Source organism: Sceloporus undulatus, chromosome 4 (genome assembly GCF_019175285.1).
Source record: "Sceloporus undulatus isolate JIND9_A2432 ecotype Alabama chromosome 4, SceUnd_v1.1, whole genome shotgun sequence".
Taxonomy (NCBI): Eukaryota; Metazoa; Chordata; class Lepidosauria; order Squamata; family Phrynosomatidae; genus Sceloporus; species Sceloporus undulatus.
This window is the reverse complement of record NC_056525.1, coordinates 74,616,976-74,623,518: the sequence shown is the minus strand read 5'-3', so window position 1 is coordinate 74,623,518 and position 6,543 is coordinate 74,616,976. Positions and strand designations below refer to the sequence as shown.

General features: G+C 38.2%; 1 protein-coding gene across 1 annotated transcript in view; it reads left to right on the top strand.

The window, feature by feature from the left end:
• EIF2B3 (eukaryotic translation initiation factor 2B subunit gamma) overlaps positions 1-6,543 on the top strand; it is a 601,892-nt gene that overhangs the window by 461,916 nt on the left and 133,433 nt on the right. The window lies entirely within an intron of this gene.

The following is a 6,543-nucleotide window of genomic DNA, read 5'->3' as shown; positions in this document are numbered from 1 at the left end:
CATTTTGTTTCAGCATGATTTTTCAAGGGAAAAAGTTAAATTTTTACAAAGCTTAAAAATATTTTGTTCTTGCTTTGTCACTTTGAAGAGTGGTTGGAGGAGATAATTTGTTCTAAAATAACTTCAAAACACGACATGCCTATCCAGACAAAATAATTCATTCTGTTAGTTCCTGCAGCTAGACAACATTCACTGCCTAGCTATTAACCCAAGAAGAGCAGGGCAAGGGAAAACAGCACTCTCCCAAATGAACCAGTACTCGCAGCGAGTCCACCCAACCTCTCTTTATTAAAACACACTGGGGGCATTTTTATTCCCTTTAGTAGCAGGAAACCTGATCTGGGATGTCATCAGCTGTGAGTGTGAATTAACACAGCTGCCCAGTCTCTCTGAGGTGGGAGAGAACCAAGATACTATAAACGCAAGCATATACCTACGTTTAATTCCTAATTTGCAGGAAAAGAGCAGGGGAAATGCTAGCAAGCATTTTGCCAAAATACAACACAACCCATGCTGGCGAACAAACAAAGAAGTGAATTATGTTTCTATCCCTTTCAAGGCAGGCTTCAAGATCAATTGTTAGTGAAATAACTGGTTGGTTGTGTTATCTTTAAAGCAAAGATAGATGCAAGAAAAGCCCCTCATGTTTTCATAACATATTTGTGTATCTTGTGCTTAGCAGAATAAACTGTTATACTGTATTTTTTAAAAGCTGTTTTGCATGATGCAACTTCTCTTGGTTCAGTGTTCATCACTGTCAAGGGATCTGATGATGCACTTCCAAAACGCTTTATGGCATCTGGCTCAGAAAAGAAATTATGAATGCTTATCTCCATTAAATAAAGGTACATAAAAAGCAGTAGCCCTTTTGTAGACATATAATAAAGCAACATTTAGCATTCATCATTGTGAAGTGTACAAAAAAGCTATTTTTGGGCTGGCCCAGCAGTGTACTCTTGCTCTTCAAAACCTGGCTGTTACCTACAAAGGGCCCCACATTATACAAGCTTCTATGAAGGAGGAAAATTATAACTGTGGAGGGGCAAATTCATACAGATAAATCATTCAGGTAATATTTTTGCTAACTACAGTTACATCAATCATCTCTTTCAATGTAACCTGATTTAAACAAAATCTATTTAATACACATTAACTGTTAAAAGCCAACATTTAACCTTCAACATGAATCTATGACCCTTTCTCAAACATATTAAGCAAAGTCAGCTTTCCTTCATTAAAAAAACAAACCATGGAGGAAAAGTCTAATTTTTAAGGTCAAAATATGAATATTTATCACTGTCAGTCAAACAGGTGGACATCTAGGGCACATTAACTTCACAGAGCGCTTATGCCCTTGCTCTGCTCTCTCATCAATGCAACTTGAGGTTAAAGTCTGACTAGACTGTATCCTTGCTCATCTCTCCGAAAAAATCTTCTACCAGCCCTCACTTCTAAAATGGTCTAGGCATTTACCCTTCAAGTGAGTCGTTTTTAATTAGAGGCGATAAAAATTGATTAATTTAGAAATTTTTAATTTTTACTGCAAATCACATGTTCCTAGAGCCCAGAATACATCTTGCTGACTTAATCTGATAGCCATTTACAGGACTGAATGTAGGGCTGCATTTGCACTGCTGAAATAATGCAGTTTGACACCACTTTAACGGCTATGATTAAGTCTTTGGAATCCTGAGGTCTGTAATTTGTTGTGGCACCAAAGCTCTCTAACGAGAAGGCTAAATATCTCACAAAACTACAAATCCCAGAATTCCACCATCATTGACCCACGGTAATTAAAGTGGGGTCAAACTGCATTATTTCTGCAGTACGTGCAGCTGTGGTCTCAAACAAGAATGAAGTACTTGTGGCTTTCCAGTGGGTTGTAGGACTACAATTCCCACTGCTTTTTTAACACTGGCCACGCTGTCTGGTGCTATTGACCTTGGATTCAACAACAAAATCACGAGGGCTATATTTCCAAGGTTTGCTAGCTCTCAGGCTATATTTAGTTACAAATCAATATGTTTTAATTGTTATGGAATCAAATAATATTAATAAAAACTGACAAATCTGAATTTTTTAAACTCTTTTCAGTTGTTGAAAAACCAAAAAAAAAAAAAAACCTATGGGTTTACTATGAAGCACCTCTCACTGTGTTCATGGAGCTTATGCCTTTAAAAATGAGTTTAAGGCTGCAGCCTGAATTGCCTTGTTTTCAATCTAGGCTGTGGAGATTAGAACTAGACAACATGGCTTGAAACAAAAATGGATTAAATTGCACCAAGACAGAAATTAATCCCATGATTCTGACAGTGCACAATCCAGGTGGGGAGCTATGGCTGAACTTCATTATGCCTTTAACAGTGATACAATGAGAGATTTCAGCAGGTTATCACTTATTACAATTTCTCTCCTGCGTAATTGTTGGGAGTCCAGTCCCCCTTTGCATTTGGCCACCCTATACCAATAACTTGAGTTACAGACAGTGTTTCCATTGTAAATCTATATCCGAAATACCAGGGAAGTTATGCTGGAATAATACCAAAGATGAAACTGGTTTGAGAGACATTTATGTCTCCATGGTATACATGTGTTTATTTTCTCTTATTATCATCTCGATCAAACATTTTGGGAGGTTTTTCAAATAACAAGAGAAAACTGTGTTTATCACTGGTGAACATGTGTGCCCCCAGCCTTAGAGAAAATGAATGTCCTAAAACATATTAGTCCAGCTACTATAGACACGCAGGCCCTTGTGTACCAAGTTATCACTATTACTGGCTCCCATAGATTAGAAACTTGGAACTTGGTTAGCTGGCCACTTTGAAATATTTACCAATCTCATTATAGCCATAGCAGCCAGCATTTGTGTGGCAGCTTTCCCATGTATCAGCCATATATCCTTTACTATGAATTCCTTAGTGTATTGTAAATACACTAAGACTAAATCAGTGTCCCCCAGCCCAATGGTCTTCAGATCTGTGAAACTACTCTGGTGTGCTATGACATGTTAATTGGGATCTTAGCACCTCTGACAGCCCCCAAACTGGAGAAGACTGCACTGAGCGTTATGAGGAAGTATTACATGCATGTTATTCACATATAGATCGTGACATATAACTCAGTCCACCATTATGTGTCATGATGGCACAGGACATCTCAAACCTGACTAACTACTTAGTCTCCTAGTTGGCTAAGAATCATATGCAAACTGATCTGCTTCAGCTAAAATCCAATCCTGAAAATTCTTTAGCAACAACAGTCCACAAACCAAGACAACCAACCCAGTGTTTCACAATTATCACAAGGCCCAGCCAATTAGCATTTTGTGGGCATACCTCTGTGAAAACCAGACATCAAGCTTGTCTTCTGAGCTTCTTTGAGGTACATTACACATCTGAGTGTGAGTGAAGATCCCAGCAGGCTAGTCACAGAAACTATGTTGAACTATAGTACCCTAAAACATCATGTTTGGTTATTCATTTGACTCAATCTATCTGTCAAAAAATCAACAGTTCATCTATACTGTTAGCTTTTTTTTTAAATTGAATATAAAATAACATATTTAACACTACATAAAACCAAAGACAACAAAAGAAACAAAAAATCAACGAATACAAAACAAGCACATTTCACACCTCATAATCACACAAATACAACATACCTCACATCAACCCTCACACTGACTGTTATGATAAACTATACATAAAAAAAAATAAGACTTCCTGACTCCAATAAGTCATAATTAGTCTCATTACATAACCATTCCAGCTTATTATTAAATTGAAGGAATCTTTATACATCGTAAATAAAGTTCTTCTATCAAATACTTTGTTCCTCTGAAGATGTGATTTCATATTATCCATAAATATGTTTTGAGAAGCATCTAACTTCTGCTTCATGTGATAAACAAGATCTAAAATTAATGTCTATGGTTGGATGGAGAAGGACTTCTGGACAAAGAGACCTTTCCTAGCCTCTGCTCACTTCCCAAAGATTTAAGGTTGGAAAAAGCTTTCCTTTTGAATAAGAAAGAGAAGATGGTTTTCAAATTAAATGCCACACAGGAGGGGACACACAATTACCTGGAGTGAGGAGGGGACAGCTGGGGAGGATTAATTCCTCCCGAAATTTGGTTCCCACAGATAATAGTGAAGTTACACTTAAATTTAACAAATCAAGAAGAACCGTAAATGTAATCTTGTATTGTGTTATTCGAAAAGCAGGCAAGATTGTGGCGGATAATCGTAAACACTTAGAAGTCCACTACAAATCAATGGCACTTATTTTTGGAGTAAACATGGTATAGTTACGGTTTTTAGGAGCAATTCACCAACCACTTTTTGATGTATAAGTACTCCTATTGTCTGTCACTGGAAAGCAACACCAACAAGCAGTATAACATTCATCTCAGGAGCAAGTTAACACTCCCCCCTCCCCGGTTAGTTTAACTTCCAGTGTTTTGATAAATTTAACTAACTTGCATCCTTCTCCTCTGAAATGTTTTCAGAATATCGATTTTGAACATAAAAGCTTTAAAACACCGTTTAACAGGGCTAGATTTTATCTACTGATGCCACTCATACCCATAGCTGAGAAGGGAACTATATGAAATAGTTGTAGTTCTGCCAAAATTGTGTCTGCATCTTGGTGTGTGTTTGACATATAGTTGGTCAAAACATGATAGATGTCCCTCTGCAATGGAAAGCCTGATACCACTTGTTCTCAACAGATTAATACTGTTCATCCTCCACATGAGCATTGGCTGATTCCTTGAAAACAGTCTCTCACAAAGACATTTTTTAAAAATACTACTCCAAATTTTCATGACAGTGCACAAGTTTATGCAAATGAAAATGCCAGTCTTACATACACACACACAACACACACACACACACAACATTTTCACATGTTGATGTTTGGAGAGGTATTCTAGTTTATTGCTGTCATTTTGTCAGCTGGAGTTTTTCAGCTGGATAGTCATGACTCACAACTGATACACCTATTGTGCTGGATCTCAAGCATATTATTTGTTGTTATGCTTGTTTCTACAAAAAATTAAAATACTAATAATATAAAAACTACAACAGTATCAAAAGACTGTGAAGGTGTGAGAAAGGTATCAAAAGCACATTCACAACATGATCCTGGAATTGTGTCCAATAGGACCTATCCCAAGTAATCATACAAAGGACTGCAGTAGTAGATGTTTATATAGTACTTAAGCAAGGACAGAGCCATCCTGTTTTCGATCCCATTGAAATCGTTAGACATCAACTAGCAGACAATATAATCATTGCATCTCTATGCAGAAGGGAATCCCTGAGTCTATTTTTAACTTTTCTTCATGGCTGCACTAATAAACTAAAAGATTCTCCTTTGTGCCTATGGCTGGAGTACACACATTCCATGCAATGTACACAAATTCTCTGTAATTGCTCCTACCCAGGATGAATCATGCAGCTACTACAGGTTTCCTGGTGATGTTCTATATCATTAGTTTATTTTCATGGCTGCAAGTGTAAAAATGTACCTTACCTTGTCTGAAACTGTCCTGTATCACTAAAGCAATTGGGGCCCGTTACAGACCACCCAAAGGGGCGGTCTCGGGCGCACTGGTTGCACGCGGGGAGTCTCAGCAGCCAAATCGCGCGATTCTCCGCGCTGCAAAGAGGAGCACGAAAATCGCGCTCTTCCAGCAACCCGGAAGAGACGCCGCAAGTGCCAAGCGCACACTCACGGCATCACTTCGGGCTGCGACATCGGATGCAGAGAGTCCGTTACGTCAAAATGGCGGCGGCCATGGCTGCCATTTGTTACGTAACAGGGTAAGGAGCGTCTGGAAGAGACACCCCTTTTCAAAATGGGGCGTCCTAAGGACATCCCTTATAGCGTCTGTAACCCGCATAGACTCCATTAAAATCTGAGGCACCTGCTTTTGAGTATGGAAGGGTGACAACTTGAGGACAAACTCCCAAGTCAAAAGTACAAACTAGAATCTTGTGTTTTAAGGCTGGATAACAAAGGCTGGTAGTAAACAAGATTTCTTCAGATGCATATGAATATTTATATGGATTTGTAATGATTTGTAAGAGTTCTTACAAATTACCCCCACCTTGAAATGTTTGGATCTGGATGGAGGATTCCTTACAGACAACACATTTGCAGTAAATCCCAAAGTTCTCCATCCTTTTGAATTTGTCCAATATTACTTGTTGCCCTACAGAGCTGAGCACATATTATAATACGAACAGCCGTTTATTAAAACATAAGAATTTGTGTGCCAGAGCTTTTTTAAACCTGAAAGTCAATTTAATGAGCCTACTGAAGTCAGGTCAGCGTGTGTTTAAATTTTACAAGCATGGAGGATATTATTACTACTAACATGCCTGCTACCTCCAGAAAGAGCAGGCGAAATGGTTAAATATAAACCTTATGTCCGACTACCTCTAATGTTTTTGATAGCTCAGAATAAATATTTGCTTGCCTGCTTTGGAACGGCATTGGATACTTGAAACAATACCAAGTTTGCATGAGAGACAT